The sequence below is a fragment of the Miscanthus floridulus genome, chromosome 6 (assembly GCF_019320115.1).
Source record: "Miscanthus floridulus cultivar M001 chromosome 6, ASM1932011v1, whole genome shotgun sequence".
Taxonomy (NCBI): Eukaryota; Viridiplantae; Streptophyta; class Magnoliopsida; order Poales; family Poaceae; genus Miscanthus; species Miscanthus floridulus.
In genome coordinates, this window is record NC_089585.1 from 145,962,656 (window position 1) to 145,981,068 (window position 18,413).

Sequence of the window (18,413 nt, forward strand, 5' to 3'; positions counted from 1 at the left end):
GCTGAAATGGCGAATTTTGGGCTAATCTAGTGCAGGTTGCGTTTGATAAAGTTTGGGCCAGCTCGGAGGCGAGCTCGTTAGACGTGATGCGCGCTCGAATCGACGTGTGGTGGGGGACGAAATGTGGGGAACCGCAACCGGTTCCGGGTCAAACCTGGCAACTCTAACGCGGACCGTTTTCTTCCTCAAAACTTTTGGCTTCGTTCCCTTGAGCTAAGACGTTGCTGCTGCAGTGATGTACTGAAAGACATTGCAGCCGTAGCTGTAGCAAAAGCTTTAGGCCTTGACCAGGTACCAGTCGGGGAGACGCAATTGGAGTCTCGACTCTGAAGTCTGAAGATTTGGTACCGTTGGAGACGCAGTTGGGATTTTCAGTGTATATATTCCACGTTCAAAGTTCATCAGAACGGAGGCCTCATCTTTTTTATATATCGTTAAAAAGCATGGGAGGCTGTGTACTTGTGTTAGGGTGAGCATGAAGAAACAGCTAGGGATTGGTCTCATCCGGCACAGGATGTCACCATTCTGTTTTTTGTAACCACAACTTGGATTATGTGAACTACATATGGCACACAAATGTAGGTTGTGCCGAAGCCCAAGGAATTATCCTCAATAGGTAATGATTTGATCCGCGATCCAACAGAAGTATGCGAATGTAAAATCCAAACAAGCCAACATGGAGTTCTTAACCGATTAGTCAGTTTACTGAAATACTGGGAGGCATGTCTACCTCCGGTACAGCATCCCCGGATTAACAACCTACCAAGTTGAGATAAACGGCTGAGAGTCATCAGCACAAGGGAACTGATTGCACCCAATATCTCGCAGCATGCAGTTGAAAGAGCCTTGTCACTTGAGAGTTGAGAAAAACAAGTCACTAGATTTCTCGATCAGGGGAAACTGATGATGGTTAACCAGAACCAGTGCATCGCTTCGGTATGGATTTTATTTTTACCGCTTTGTCATAACCTTGGTCATCAAGATACTTAGGTTTGCTTGCTTTAGTTCAATATAATGTGAAACAAGTGCCTTTTCAAACAAATGAAATTATAACTTCAATTACCTCCGGTCATTTATTTGGAGCAATGTGATGCACACATGAAAAGAAAGGGACCTCATAAAACTATGGGCAGTGCAAGCTTGCCTGATAAAAAGAGGTATATATAGGACAGATGAGCAACTGCGCAAGTGGACCTAAAATGCCTAATATGCCAAAGTTTCATCCTCACTCCGGGCTCAAATGCATGCCCTACTACACAGGAACATGACAACATGGCCCTCAAAAAGCAAATATGATTGCTAGGATTTTGTAACATAATTATAGAAATGATTACAATCAATCTAACTACTTGAAAACAATGTAAGCAGTCAGTTTTTTTTTGAAACAAAGCAGTCAAGATTAAATGCCTGAGCATAACTTTATGTCCAAAAGAAGAATTTGTGACCGGATATATTAAAGCACAGACCCCTATGTACGCAAATATAAGTTGCTTATGGTCATTGACGCTGCCTCCAATATGACACTTCACTAGTGCTTTCTATTAAGTTATATTTTTCTGAATAAAAAAGAGTTGTATATTGTTAAAGCCTTTTCAATTATGAATCATGTAAATCAATTTTATGACTTAATCTACATAATTATTTATATATGTTGGTAAAGTGCAAAGTTTGGCCAGCACATATCCTAAAACTGACTTATATTTACAATCTAAAGGACTATAATGCTGGATGATAAACAAAAGTGAACATATTCTCCAAACTCTAGGTACAGATTCTCAACGTTTATATTTTCTCAGTAAAGTTTTACATATTACAACATGATGGAGAAACATCTCATATGTCCTTTGAGGCTAAACATCAAAAGATGAGGTTACCAACTAGGAATGATGTTAAAGGAACAGACAAATTGTCATCCAGTTCTGTGCTGATGGGGTGTGATTCAATGAGTGTTGCAGCTACAGAGACAACGAGGAAGCCTAAAGCCATGTACCATGTTTCCTCAATAAAGCCAAAAGTGTGGAAGTAATGCACGTACCTGAATAAATGAGACTGAATGATTAAAAAGAAGTTGATGCAACTGAGAATTCAGTAAAGGTTAGACATTACCCAACTGAGGCCAGAAAACCAGCCAACACCATTGCTATGCTTCCAGCATATGATTTATTGGGGTTGCATGGAAGTTTTTCTTTACCTAGGCGTCTCCTAATTACATCAGCTATACCAGGGAATGCATAAATCAACATCAGCAGAGTAGGGCCATATTTAATTATCATGTTTGTAGCACGAAACTTTTTGGAATATCCAGAAATATGTTTTTCCTTTTATAAATTAAAGAGGAGCAAATATAAATGACATACGGTTTCCAGTAACTATGCCAATGAGCTAACAAATTACGAAGCATACAATTGATTTATTCTAGGATAAAAGAAGTGAAATGCATATATTAACATACCATCTCCTCCATTCTCTCTTTCTCATAAAAAAAATCTCCACAACGCTTGTCCGCTCGTCTCGGCGTGGGCGCGTGGGCACTCATCCACCTATCGCACTCTGCCCCGCCGCGCTCCCTTCCCCACCGCGCGCCTGTCCTCCGCGCACACCGTTGAAAACTCTAGTTTGGTTTTGGTAAATTGATGAAACCCTAAGTGCTAACCTAGTTTATCAAAGTGATCATGAGATAGGTAGCACATTCCAAGTGGTGAAGCAAATGAAGATCATGACATGATGATGGCGATGCCATGGTGATGATCAAGTGCTTCGACTTGAAAAGAAGAAAGAGAAAAACAAAAGGGTCAAGACAAAGGTATAAATGGTAGGAGCCATTTTATTTTGGTGATCGAGACACTTAGTGAGTGTGATCATATTTAGGATCGATAGCCGTACTATTAAGAGGGGTGAAACTCGTATCGAAATATGGTTATCAAAGTGCCACTAGATGCTCTAACTCATTGCATATGCATTTAGGATCTAGTGGAGTGCTAACATTCTTGAAAATGTTTGAGAAAATATGCTAACACATGTGCACAAGGTGATACACTTGGTGGTTGACACATTTGAGCAAGGGTTAGGAACTTCACCGGCGGAGTGTCCGTCCATAGAGTGCGGACAGTCCGACGGTGCCACCGACGCCCTATACAGAAAAGACAGGGTTTCACAGAGTGTAACAGACGTATCCGGTAGCTAAACTCAGGTGAACGTGGTCACTGTAAGTGACCGAACGCTGGTCTCTGAAGGACCGGCGCGTCCGGTCAGTGGCAGCAGTGAGCGTGCGGTTTTGGTCTCATGACCGGACACTGGCGCAAGAAATGACCGGACGCTCAGGGCCTGAGTCCTGTCAGTATGACGTATGGTGACGTTGAGTGACCGGACGCTGGGTGTGTGCGGTCGGGCATGACCAGACGCGTTCGGTCGTGATTTTTCGCTTCTGGATACTTACTAAAAACGACCGGACGCTGAGGTCCTGCGTCCGGTCACTACAAAGCAGCGCGTCCGATCACAACTTAAATGTGCCGATGACCATTGAGATCGGGCGATCAGCGTTTGAAGCAGGGGACACGTGGCACACATTGTGTGACCGGACGCTGGGGTCCAGCATCCGGTCGATCTGACCTGCGCGTCCGGTCACCCCGTGTTTAGTGCAGTGAGGAGCCCAACGGCTCTATTCGTGGGGGCTCTCTATTTAGGCCCCATGGCCGGCTCTAGCTCATCCCCTTGGCCATTTGCATTGACATAGCAACCTTGTGAGCTTAGCCAAAGCCCTCCCACTCATCTCCATCATGGATTCATCATCTTTGTGAGATTGGGAGTGAATCCAAGTGCATTGCTTGAGTGTTTGCATCTAGAGGCACTTGGTTTTCGTGTTTCGCTGCGGGATTCACTTGTTACTCTTGGTGGTTGCCGCCACCTAGACGGCTTGGAGCAGTGAAGATCGTCGAGCGGAGGTTGGTGATTGTCTCCGGCTCCGATCGTGGTGATTATGAGGGGTTCTTGACCTTTCTCCGGTGGAGAGCCAAAAGGTACTCTAGTGAATTGCTTGTGGCTTATGTGAACCTCATCTTGTGTTGATTGTGCGGCACTCTATTGAGGGTTTGGTGTGTGATGCCAATTAGCGTGTGAACCTTCAAGTGAGTGAATCGCCACAACGAGGACTAGGTTGCCGACAAGCAAGTGAACCTCGGTAAAAAATCATTATGTCATCATTTGATTCCGAGGTGATTGGTCTTCATTAGTATTCATTCTTATGATTGATTGGCTCCTTCGTCGACACGGTGGTATAATCATCTTGCTCACTCTCTGTCGATACGGGACCCACAGGATACCCCGCAAGGGAGAGAGAAGATCTAGTTCAACTAGGATTCTTCCCATGTAAATCTTAGTAGTAGAACTATCAAGTAATCCTACTAGGAAATCTCATTGTAAACCGACTAGGACTCTGGCCTCCTGACTATATAAAGGAGGGCAGGGCTCCTGGGAGGACAGGGCAGATCATAATCAATCCAACGCAAAGGCTAAGGCTGACTAGACGTAAGGTTATTACTCGATCTACGATCGAGGGCCTGAACCAGGATAAATCGGCTGTCTTTTGCGTGAACCATCGAGTTCGGCATACGCCGAAGCCCGAACATACTGCCCCGGGTACCCCCGTGGCAGGCTATCGGTGGTGAAACATCGACAGCTGGCGCGCCAGGTAGGGGCTTTCGGTGACTTAGCTTCCAAGAGCTCGATGGACCTCGACAACATGATTTTCCCGACGGGATCAACTTTCATCTTCGGCTCATGGATCTACGAGGCAGACAACAACAGCAAGCTTCAAAGCCATCTCCTCGAAGATCCAGATCATCTAAAAGAAGTTCCTATTTCAACAACTACAACGGATCAGCTCACCAGAAGATTCGCGCAGCTCATAGTATCCGAGTCAAATCGGATTTCACGACCACTCGTATCCGATTCGAATTCAAGCTCTAAGGCGAAGTTTTATCCGAGTGCTTTCAAGAAACCGAGTTCTTTTTTGGCAAGATTCCAGAGCACAACCCAAAACAACTCGGATTACCCCCAGAGTTCTCTCAAGAAGTCGAGTTCTTTTCCATTTGGGCTCGACAACATGGCAAAATCCTATCAGGGACATGTCGAAAGATTTTTCAATCCAAGATTCGGGATACCACTGACAGGAGCTCAGGAGGGTCTCGTGCTAACGATAACATCGCAGGACTGTATCATCCACTGGTCGGATTCCGTTCCTGAGGGTAGCGGAACCCAACTAGTCGGCACAACAACAACAGCTATTTTACCTTACCAAGAAGGAGACTCGATCTACGACACCGAGGCATCCACTAAAGTTATCAGCGACTCCGACAGCATGAAAACTAACGCCAATAACAAAACGACTCATGCGCGAGAAGTGCTCATGGTTCGACGACCGCGGTCACCATTAAATCCCCCGGAAGCACCCGATGTCAGATCATCAGATGAATCAGAATCCAACATATCACCCTTTGCCTAGGGCTACGATGGAGAAACAAATAGTCAAAAACAAGCTAGAGAAAGAAAAAACAAGTTGAAGCAAGGGCGCCAACACCATGCTAGGCAGCGCAGGGAAGCTTGGATCAGATACGAGTCAGAATTGGCTGAGTACGACAAAAGAAAATCGCAACGAGAAGTCGAAGGAAGACGCACGGTGAATACGCCTTACGATAAGATTCGAGAAGCATTAGAAGAACTCGGAGCAACTTCGCATCCTGGTGAGAAGTATGAACAGCTCTAGGACTTGCTCCGATCAACAATCCCGAGAACGCATGAAGAGAAAGCTCGATCAAGACTACCCGCCAGATCAACAACCCACCGGCAAGAAGATCAAAATCAAAGGAAATCCGCTTTCGAAAGACTTGGGCCGGGTGGAAGCCATGACGGAGGAAGTAGGAAGGAACATAATCAAGGCCACCGATTTGAACAACTAAGGAAGACTAGGAGCAGGGTTCCTACCCAGACAACCTCGCAAGATTGTTCCCATTAGAACGACAGTTGGCCAGAGGAAGGCGCCGAATCTGAATTCAAAGAAACCAAGGCACACGACAGGTTCCCCTGCTTCGCGAACAGGCTCGCATTGGTGCGATTACCTCACAAATTCAAACCATCTAATCACTCCAAGTATGATGGAAAAACTGAACCAAAGCAATGGCTCAGAATATATTCACAATCGATTGAACTAGCCGGAGGAGACGACGATATCAAAGCCCTTTTCTTCCCCATGGCACTGGAGGCCATGCCCCTCCAATGGTTCGATAAACTAAATCCAGGATCTATCAGAAATTGGGAGGATTTGCAAAGAGCTTTTTGTGAGAATTTCGCAGGAATCATTACACATCCAATCACTCATGCAGAACTAAAAGGACTCAAGCAAAAGGGAGGTGAAAGTCTTAGAAACTACTATCGACGATTCGGTGAACTACGAGCTCAAGTGCATGACATAACCGAACGAGAAGTAATTGAAGCTTTCTCTCACGGAATCATGGCTAGATGGCAATTTCAAGACTTCTGCAAAGAAAATCCGAGAAACAATGAAGAATTCAGACGTACAGTAGAAAAGATGATTATTGCAGAAGAAAAAACACGAGAGAGGTTCAATGATCGATACACAAGAAAAGATAGTAAGGAAAACACCAAAGAGGACAATCAGAAAAGAGAAGAAGACAACCACGAGGACAAAGGATTCCAAAAACCTAGGGGAACAGTAGCAGTGATTTTCTCAGGGGCTCCGGATTGCAGAAGCAAATATCAAGAAAAACTAGCACTGCGGACCATTATGACAGCAGAACCGGCTACACCAAGATACCTCAATTGGTCACAGTATCCTATCCAATTTACCAGAGAAGACCAATGGACTAGCATGGGAAACGCAGGCCATTATCCATTGGTTCTAGATCCGACTATTGCTGGTATGACCGTCACCAAAGTACTAATCGATGGAGGAGCTGGACTTAACATCATCTTTTCAAAAACTCTAAGGAAAATGGGACTACAACTCGTCGAGAGGATTACGCCAACAAGCACACCTTTTTACGGAATAGTACCCAGCAAAGCAGCCATGCCACTCGGACAAATTACTTTACCTGTTACCTTTGGAACTCCTTCAAACTACCGAACAGAGTTTATCAAATTTGAAGTCGCCGACTTCAATTCATCATATCATGCAATCCTCGGACGTCCAGCACTGGCCAAATTCATGGCAATACCACATTATCCGTACTTACTGCTTAAGATGCCAGGACCCAACGGTATCCTTTCTCTTCGAAGCGATTTAAAGCGCGCTTTTGACTGCGACGTTCAGGCGATCCAAATTACAGCTAAAGCGCAAGCCGACAATGGAAGAAAAGAAATAGCCGCAATTGCTGCAGAAACAAGCCAAGAAGAATTAGAAATACCGGCTAAAAAGCCCAGCATCATCGCACCACCAAAAGAAGCCGACGTCAAGCAAATCGACTTAGGCACAGGCGATACCTCCAAGACAGCAACTATCAGTGCTCACCTCTCGGCAAAATAGGAACTCGCGCTCACCAACTTTCTTCGGGACAACAAAGATATCTTCGCTTGGAAGCCAGCCGACATGCCAGGAGTCCCAAGGGAGTTGGCTGAGCACAGAATTGATGTTAACAAAAGCTCCAAACCTGTAAAACAACGGCTACGACGATTCTCACCCGACAAGAAGGCAGCAATTAAAAAGGAAATAACAAAACTGATGGCAGCCGGATTCATCAAGGAGATCCTTCATCCAGATTGGCTAGCAAACCCGGTCCTGGTACAGAAGAAAAACACGGACGAGTGGCGTATGTGCGTCGATTACACAGATCTCAATAAACATTGCCCAAAAGATCCGTTTGGGCTACCACGCATTGACCAGATAGTTGACTCGACAGCAGGATCTGCGCTATTATCTTTTCTCGATTGCTATTCAGGATATCACCAGATCGCACTAAAAGAAGAAGACCAGAGCAAGACATCTTTCATCACCCCGTTTGGTGCCTACTGCTACAAGACCATGTCGTTTGGACTAAAGAACGCTGGTGCCACGTACCAAAGAGCTATCCAGACTTGCCTTGGGAATCAAATCAGTGAAAATGTGGAGGCATACGTGGACGATGTGGTGGTGAAAACAAAGAACCCAGACACTCTAATTGAAGATTTAAAGCAAACCTTCAAAAACTTGAAGAAATGGAGATGGAAATTGAACCCAAATAAATGTGTATTTGGAGTTCCCTCAGGACAACTACTCGGATTTTTGGTCAGTCAGTGCGGGATCGAAGCCAGCACCAAGCAAATTCGAGCTATAACAGAAATGGGCCCACCTAGAAGTGTCAAAGATGTGCAGAAACTAACAGGATGCATGGCGGCCCTCAACCATTTCATATCAAGACTCGGCGAAAAGGGGTTACCTTTCTTTAAACTACTAAAGAAGACAGACAAGTTCGAGTGGACAATAGAGGCCGACGAAGCTTTCAAAAGACTTAAAGAATACCTCACTTCATCGCCTATCCTAACACCTCCAAAGAAAGATGAAGATATGATGCTATATATTGCGGCAACTCCTACCGTAATCAGCACAACAATAGTCATAGAAAGAGAAGAACAAGGGCGCATGTATAAAGTGCAACGTCCCATATACTACATCAGCGAAGTACTGTCAGAATCCAAAATCCGGTACCCGCATGTACAAAAACTACTCTACGCTCTACTCATTACCTCACGGAAGCTTCGCCACTATTTCGAAAGCCACAAGATTACCGTAGTGACAGATTTTCCACTCGGAGACATCCTACACAATAAAGATGCCACGGGGCGCATATCCAAGTGGGCAGTTGAAATTGGAGCTCTTGACATCAATTTCACCCCATGGAAAGCAATCAAATCTCAAGCCCTCGCCGATTTCGTAGCCGAATGGACAGAGATTCAACAGCCTTTATCAGATACAATCCTCGACCACTGGAAGATGTACTTTGACGGATCACTCAAACTAGGCGGGGCTGGTGCGGGCGTTCTCCTCATTTCTCCAGAAGGAAAACAACTCAAGTACGTCCTTCAGATATTATGGCAAGCTACAAATAACGAAGCAGAATATGAAGCCCTCATCCACGGGCTACGAGTGGCGATTACCCTCGGAATAAAAAGATTACTCGTATACGGCGATTCAGCAGTGGTCATCAACCAAGTCAACAAAGATTGGGATTGCACCAAAGAAAACATGGGCACTTATTGTGCTGAAATACGGAAACTTGAAAAACATTTCCAAGGATTAGAAATTTTGCACGTCCTACGCGATTCCAACATTGCAGCAGATGTACTTGCCAAGCTCGGATCAGATAGAGCAAAAGTTCCACCCGGCGTATTCATAGAAGAGCTATCAGTTCCCTCTATCAAACAACCCGGTGAAACAACACATGAAATTCAGGCTAAAGGCGTTCAGATCTTGATAATCAACACTTCATGGACCCAAGTTTTCATTGACTATATCAAAGAAAATAAACTGCCAGCAGATAAAGCAGAGGCCACACAAGTTGTTCGCAGAAGCAAAAACTACGTTCTAGTAGGGGATAAACTCTACAGAAGAGCAGCATCATCAGGAGTACTACTAAAATGTGTCTCATTTGAAGAAGGCAAAGAAATCCTAGATGAAATACACTCAGGTTGCTGTGGAAATCATGCCGCTTCAAGGACACTGGTTGGCAAAGCATTTCGCACCGGATTCTACTGGCCAACCGCTTTGAAAGACGCAGAAGAGCTCGTCAAAAAATGCAAAGGTTGCCAAATGTTTGCAAGGCAAGCCCACGTACCAGCTCACAATCTTATCCGCATCCCACCCGCTTGGCCTTTTTCCTGCTGGGGGCTAGATCAAGTAGGACCCCTGAAAAAAGCAAAAGGCGGCTTCGAGTACATCTTCGTAGCAATCGACAAATTCACCAAGTGGATTGAATACAAACCACTCGTGAAGTACAGCGCAACCAAAGCAGTCGAGTTCATCCAAGACATTATGCACCGCTTCGGCATGCCCAATCGAATCATCACAGATCTAGGCTCCCCTTTCACAGCTACAGAATTCAAGGGCTGGGCACAAGACTGTGGTTTCAGTATAGACTATGCGTCTGTTGCACATCCAGAGGCCAACGGACAAGTAGAAAGGGCTAATGGACTCATACTAGCCGGATTAAAGCCAAGATTATACGAAGAACTAGTGGACTATGGGTCCAAATGGATTGAAGAATTACCGAAAGTAGTATAAGGACTACGAACTCAAATAAGCAGAGCAACAGGCTACTCACCTTTCTTCCTAGTTTACGGGTCAGAGGCCGTACTACCCGCCGACTTGATCTGGACATCCCCAAAGATAGAGCAATACGATGAAGGAGAAGCAGAACACACAAGAAGATTAGAACTCAACAGCTCAAAAGAAATCAGAGTAAACGCTACCCTCCAATCAGCCAGATACCTACAAGGTTTAAGACATCATTACAACAAGAGTACCCAACCTCGATCACTACAAGTCGGAGACTTAGTACTAAGAAGGATACAGAAGACTGACGGACGACATAAGCTACTCAGTCCATGGGAAGGTCCCTTCATTATCACAAAAGTCACCGGACCAGGCACATACAAGTTAATAACCGAAGATGGAAAAGAAGTCAGCAATACATGGCACATCAGCTAGCTAAGAAGATTCTACGCGTAGAAACAACTCAAGAAAAAATAGATATGCAAGCCACAAGGGACCAACGTTCACAATCGACGAAAAGCAATACTCTTCAACAACATATGTAGTAGTTTATACTCATAATCAATAAAGATGGCATTCATCCACAGCATGTCTTGTCATGACCTTCAACGAGTTGTTTTCACGAAACAAAAAGCAAAATGGCTGAAAACATGCCTGAGCATCCCGGCCGAGAGCAAAATAGCTAAAAAAACGCTTGAGCCCGCCGATGAGGGTAGCTAAAAGCTAACACCCGAAACAAAAAAGCAAAATGGCTGAAAACATGCCTGAGCATCCCGGCCGAGAGCAAAATAGCTGAAAAAACGCTTGAGCCCGCCGATGAGGGTAGCTAAAAGCTAACACCCGAAACAAAAAAGCAAAATGGCTGAAAACATGCCTGAGCATCCCGGTCGAGAGCAAAGTAGCTGAAAAAAATGCTTGAGCCCGTCGATGAGGGTAGCTAAAAGCTAACACCCGAAACAAAAAAGCAAAATGGCTGAAAACATGCCTGAGCATCCCGGCCGAGAGCAAAATAGCTGAAAAAATGCTTGAGCTCGCCGATGAGGGTAGCTAAAAGCTAACACCCGAAACAAAAAAGCAAAATGGCTGAAAACATGCCTGAGCATCCCGGCCGAGAGCAAAATAGCTAAAAAAACGCTTGAGCTCGCCGATGAGGGTAGCTAAAAGCTAACACCCGAAACAAAAAAAACAAAATGGCTGAAAACATGCCTGAGCATCCCGACCGAGAGCAAAATAGCTGAAAAAACGCTTGAGCTCGCCGATGAGGGTAGCTAAAAGCTAACAAAAAGCAAAATGGCTGAGTCGACCGAAATTTAACTTCAAAAGACCCTCCAGCACTTCGTTCCGAAAAGCAAGAGGCTCGGGGGCTACATCCAGATAGGATACTTTTTCCTCAGAAAAGCACAAGCGCCACTCAAGAAAGCACTCGGATGCCGAAGTTTGTCGAGGCAACATTCTATACCGAGTTGTTTTACATAGCGCAGGCGAAAGGTTGTTAACGCAAATATCTACATCTAACAAGTCATAGCACGGACAAAGCACTCGACGGATCACAAAGGAGGAAGAAGAGAAAAGTACTCGACAAATCGGGGGATCTCGTCAGAATAACGCACAGAGTTGTTTTGCGGAACAGAGACGGGAACAGGACAAAGTACTCAGCAAGTCAAGTAACTTCAACCGCACCCAGGCAAAGAATACATCAACAAAAATAAAGAATCTTCATTTAAAAAAATGTGTAATATTACAAGGGGATGCTCAATCGAGTCAGGCGTTGTCATCAGAAAGGGAAATGTCAATATTTAGACTGTCTACAACCCTACTGGCTAGACCTTCGACCTCAGACTCCATCCTCTCAACGGCGTCAAGATATTCTTGGCTTTTAGCTTCTTCTGCTATCTTGGAGAGAGGCGCCTCTGGAGCAAGAACCCAGACCTGGGCCAGCACATTCTTGGTACATACTTGGGCACACCTCTTCGCGAACTCTTGGAAACGAGTCGGAATCCGGGGAATGAACTGCGCCCAAGATTGCCCGTCATCCGCTGGAGTCCGGAGGACATCGGCTACTGAACGAAAAGATTTCCACAAAACATTCCAATTCTCAGTAGCCGTCACCAGCTTCCCAGACAAGCCTTCAATAGTTTTTTGGGCCTGCACAAGATCTCTGTCAGCTCCGCGCCTAATCAGCTTAGCAAGGGCGAGTTCTTCCTCAGCATGAGTAATTACCTCCTCAGCTCTGTTATGACTAGAATGGACAAGGGCCCTCATTTCATCAATACTCTCCGAGAGCTTCTGCTTCTCAACTCGGAGAGCTAGACAGGACACCCAAGAACAAGTCAGCGGAAAAAGAAGTCAAAATACAAGAAGAAACAGGCAGAACCCGCGGCACCTTTGCATTCATTCTTCGTAGACTCCACCGCAGCATCCCTCTGTTTCTCCGTCTCCACTACCCGGGCGCGAAGGGCTTTCTCCTCCTTTTGGTGCATTTGACGCTCTGTCTCCAACTCAGCTCGGAGGAGGTCAAGATCGGCTTTCAGAGCGTCCACCTCCGAAGACAACTTCCTCTCATTTTCAGATGAGAAAAAGAAGCCAGAATGATCACGAGAAAAAGACTGAGCAAAAAGAGGCAAAGAGAAACAAGGCGTAAGGATAGAAGAAAAAACAAGCATGCAAAAGAGAAGCGGCAGTAAAACCTACCTAGAGCTTTTCACCAAAAGAAGTCGCGAGGGTCGACAAGCTCCCCCAGGCTGCGGTCAGCTCCGATAACCGATGAGTGGCATCGAACTGTTGCACCACATCACCGGACAAGGAGGGGCCGCCGGAGGCAAGAGAAGGGGAAAGAGAGGCCGGCTGGGGTGAAGAAGGAACGACCAAAGCAACCTCCAGGGAAGCCGGAGCCAAACCCTCAGAAGGACCCGGCGCGACAGCCACAGTTACCTCCGGAGCAACCAAGTCCGCGACTCCGCCAGGTAGCTCTGAAGCCCCCGCCGCGACTTCATCAACAGAATGTTGTGAGTCTCGAGGCTCGGAACTCGTTGGCACGGCGGGAGGCAGAGAAGAAGTCGATGAAGAAATTAGAGAAGATGAAACACTAAAAAGTGATAAAATGAAGCACCAATAAGAACCAGAGGAAGGAAGATAAAAGCCAAAAAGATAAAGCTAGAATCTACTCACCCGACTACTTTTTTCTTCGCGAAGCCAAGAGAAAGCCTCGCAGGGGGAACCACGACGGCGAAGACGTCCCCGCCACCCGGCGACGGGAGCGGGACAGCCGACAACGCAGCCGCGGAAGAAGCTGGGGCTGGAGCCGTAGAAGAACTCCGCACCGGAGGAGCGGTACAGCTCGGGACAGAGGCAACCAAAGAACTCGACACCGGAGCTTCAGAAGAAGTCGGCGCGGGAGCCTCGGAAGAACTCACACCCGACCTCCGATTACTTCAAAAAGTTCAAGACTAAAATTCAAAACAAAGAGGAGAAATTCAATGCAACAAGAATATGAAAAACAACTCACCGCCGCATGATGAGGGGGACTTCATCATCCTCTTCTTCCTCAGCCAACAAAACCAGAGCACCTGCTGAAAAGGAGATGAAAAGTACTCGGTTCAAGAGAGAAACATGAAAATAAAAGAACAAAGAGTATTAAATGTGCTCACCTAAGAGCATGCTAGCAACAACTGGAGTACCTGAGGGAGTACTTGGTTTGCGAGGCTTCTTGGAGACAGGCAAGCCAGATGAAGACCCGTCCATTCGCCCCCTCTTCGGGACACTGCGAGGACCGCGAGGGACTAGACGAGGAACATATTTTTCATATACATCAACAAATCTGAAAGAAACCCTAGGAAGGGCTGTAAAGGTTTGAGACTTACTAATTGCAGAAGTACCAGCTAGACGATCCCCAGTCTCCGCCACGACAGGGAGAACATCAAGGGGGATCGGATCGACAAAGTTCCGCCCAAGCTCCTGCGAAAAAAGATAAAACACCGAGACAAGGAAAAGCTAAGCGAGAACAGATGCAGCAAGAGTACATAAAGAACTCAAACAAAAAAGATAGACAACTCACAGCTGGGGGCGGGTTGATGGCCAAGAACTCAGAGACGGCAGGAGGAATGACGCTCACTCCTTTCAGCATCTTCTGGAGGTGCTCGAGTACCTCCTCACCGGTCAGCTCAAGAGCTGGGACCATGCGTGAAGGATCCTCGGCCCCAGAGTACTCAAAGCCGAGATGTTCCCGCTCTTTCAAAGGCTGAACCCAGCGACGAAGGAAGCTTGAAACAATACCAAAGCCGGTCAAACCCTGTTGTTTCAGCATGCTAATCCTATCAAGGAGTGGCTGGATCGCTTGAATCTCAACAGGTGACTCAAGCTTCTTGTCCCATCGGTCATTCACCACAGGACCGGATCCGGAGTGAACGACAAGAGAAGGGATCAAATTGGCAGCGTAGAACCACTCGGCACGCTAATCTTTGATAGAATCGACCAGGTCATAATCAAAAAACTTAATTTTGAGACCCTAGCGAAACTAAATCCCACAACCGCCGAGGGCGCTGGTTTCTTCACGGTGGAGTTGAGGTTTTAGACGAAAGAAAAAGCGAAAAAGAGATAGAGAAGGAGGGATCCCAAGGAAGGCTTCACAAAGGTGAACAAAAATAGAAAGATGGAGAACGGCATTGGGGGTTAGATGGTTCAGACTAACCCCGAAATAACCAAGAAACTGATGAAGGAAGGCGGAAGCAGGAAGACAAAGTCCAGCGCGGACAAAGGAAACAAAAAGGACAATCTCACCAGGACCCGGAGCCGGAACCCGATGCTCGCCCGGAACTCTCCATTCAGCGATGACTTTGCTTTGGATCAAGCCGTCGCTAACGAGCTCGCGCAGCTGGTCTTTCGCTTGTTGTTGGAGCCGGCCAAACCTTCTGAGCTGCCCTCATGGCCACGAACTCCTAGTTTTCAATCAAAGACAGGGATGACTCCTCATCCACGAAGGTCGCCTGAGACTTGCTTACGGTTTTCTTCTTTCCCATGAACTGGCGGAAGCAAAAAAGGCACTAAGGAAGATGAAGCTAGAATGATGGTGCTCGGGTGATGGCGACAATGACGGCGGCGGATTTCTGAGAGCTAGGGTTTAAAGGCAAGAGCTGGGCGACAAGGGAAAGGAAGATAAAAGGTCTTTAAATAGATTTTTCAGTGATACAAACGGCCCACAAGGCCCGTTAAAGCACAATGTGGGAACGCAATGGTCCATTTACCGACGCAGCTAAAACGACGGAGGGCACGAATCCTCACAACGGTACAAACCAACGGGCAGATTTCAGACTTATCCGTCCAATGCCACGGCAGGATTATCAGATTGATACAAGAACAACCCGTCAAACCAAGAAGAAAGAAAGAAGAAAGAAAGGGCTACCTCACAAGGAATAAAAGAACCCGGTTATGTAAGAAAGAACTCGGTAGTCTCATGAACGACAGGGATCACAACAGAAAAGTCAAAGACAACTCAGAAGACAAGATTCGTTACATTACAAGCGACTTCAAAAATAGAAGATTACAAATCTTACAAGACCCAACGAACTCGGCACCACGAAAAGCAAAGTAGCAAAGAGGAACATGGACACGACTAGGCTCTAGAACGACTACGTGTCCCAAATTGCTACTTGGAAGGACAAACCACCATCAGTTACACTATTTTCTTCAAAGGACGGACGCAGTGCATCCAAGGTGGAAATCGGCAGCATGGCAGGGCAACATGGAGCATAGAAGGCCGGCAGGCATCTGTCTACCCAAGACCGATGTGATGCTGGATATGGTGTTGATCTGCACCGGACGGTCTCAAGACAGGCGATGAGGATCAACCCAGAACTGCCGGATGAAGGAACGAAGCCCACATCACAAGACTTCCTCCAACTACCACCATGTACATCCTGGCACAATGCTGTCGCGGGATTAGCCTACCTCTAATCCCTATCACAAGACTTCCTCCAGCTACGACAAGACACACAGGAACTACAAAACATGCCCGGGGGCTGCTCTACTTCACAAACTACCATGTTCATGACCACCAAGGTTTCAACAGAATATCCAATGAATGAAAACAAGCACTCCGGGACAGTATTTATAGACTAAAGGATTGGCGCACATGGACTAGGAGTACCAACAAAATAAGCCTAACAAAGGACACAGTGAAAAGACAGGACTCAATAATAGATGACTCAGGCGAGAGGAAGCAGTACTCGAAGACGGGCATATTTGGAAGAATATACCAGCACAGTACAACCCGTGAACAAAAGGCATTTACACTCAACCACCACCATACAACTACATCTGGCAACAGCAGACCATCAAAGAATACGCCAGGACCTCGCATCCGATTTCTTCCTAAACAAAACAACACGGATATACGCTCGGAGGCTCAACCAGAACCATAGCCTAATCAACACTAAGCTAGGGAACCTGGTTTTCATTTCAACTACTTCCGGAGGCTCGGAACCAAAGACAAAGGACCAAGAATACAAGAAACTCAAGACTACAACGATGACGATACATCAAGACTCTTCATCCGACTTCTTTTCTAAAGAGAAGAACTCGGAGAAAGCACAGAGGCTGCATGCCGCAAAACTACTCGGATGATGGTTTAATCCAAGACTAAAAGGCCGCTTCGGAAGGATGCCGCGAGACTACTCGGACGATGGTTTAATCCAAGTCTTGGGGACTACTTCAGACCAAAAAGGAACCCGGACATAAGCTCGGAGGCTGCATGCCGCAAAACTACTCGGATGATGGTTTAATCCAAGACTAAAAGGCCGCTTCGGAAGGATGCCGCGAGACTACTCGGACGATGGTTTAATCCAAGTCTTGGGGACTACTTCAGAACACAAATTTTCAAAAAACATAAAGGATCAAGACCCTCCAACTTTTTGTTCCAAATAGCAAGAGGCTCGGGGGCTACACTCAGTGAGTGCACTTTTTCTTCGAAAAAGCGCACGTCACCAAAAGACTTCCTCAACACAGACCATTTCAAGACATTACGACGAGCCATATTCGAGTTCTTTTTGATAAAACTTCAACGAACAATCGGAACAACTTCAAGACAAGATCCTCCAGCTCCTTGTTCTAAATAGCAAGAGGCTCGGGGGCTACAACCAGATGGATGTATTTTTTCTTCAGAAAAGCACTCACCACTCAAAGATCCTAAGAAGCGCTACAAGGTTTCACTCTAGAAAGCACTCGGATGACATCTTATCCCTACTCAACAAGACTTGAAGGGGCGGAGCGAGACTTTCAGAGCTCAACCATGAAGTGCTCGGGGGCTTGTCGATACGGGACCCACAGGATACCCCGCAAGGGAGAGAGAAGATCTAGTTCAACTAGGATTCTTCCCATGTAAATCTTAGTAGTAGAACTATCAAGTAATCCTACTAGGAAATCTCATTGTAAACCGACTAGGACTCTGGCCTCCTGACTATATAAAGGAGGGCAGGGCTCCTGGGAGGACAGGGCAGATCATAATCAATCCAACGCAAAGGCTAAGGCCGACTAGACGTAAGGTTATTACTCGATCTACGATCGAGGGCCTGAACCAGGATAAATCGGCTGTCTCTTGCGTGAACCATCGAGTTCGGCATACGCCGAAGCCCGAACATACTGCCCTGGGTACCCCCGTGGCAGGCTATCAGTGGTGAAACATCGACACTCTCTTTACATTACCGTAAACTAGTTGTCAAGCTCTTTAGTGTAGCTCGTTGTGAGAGCTTATTAGTTTGGTTAGTGTGGCTCTTTAGTTAGCATTTGAGAGCGCACTAACTTAGTGTAGTTACATAGCTATTGAGTGGATAGAAACTATATAAACTAGAATTGTGGTAGGTGGCTTGCAATTTTTAGTAGGCTAGCACAACACTTGTTTCGCCTTATAATTGTCTAACCGGTTTGTTAAGTGTTGTTGTAGAAATTTTTAATAGGCTATTCACCCCCCTCTAGCCATTAGGACCTTTCAAGTGGTATCAGAGCTGAGGTCACCGTGATTTGAGGCTTAACAACATTCGGTGTAAAAATGGCTCAAATCAACAACACCAAAAAGCCACTCTAATTTGATGGCACAAATTATCTATATTGGAAATCAAAGATGACCACACATTTCAAGTCAATCAATAGAAGAGTGTGGAAGGTG

The 18,413-nt window shown here is 46.0% G+C and overlaps 1 long non-coding RNA gene across 1 annotated transcript; it reads right to left on the bottom strand.

Moving 5' to 3' along the window:
* Window positions 1-13,548: 13,548 nt before the first annotated feature.
* Window positions 13,549-14,033, bottom strand: LOC136460110 (uncharacterized). Its single transcript, XR_010760327.1, has 3 exons — window positions 13,936-14,033; window positions 13,764-13,824; window positions 13,549-13,687 (listed from the first exon to the last, which is right to left on the bottom strand). It is a non-coding gene; the product is annotated as an uncharacterized lncRNA (long non-coding RNA).
* Window positions 14,034-18,413: the final 4,380 nt, after the last annotated feature.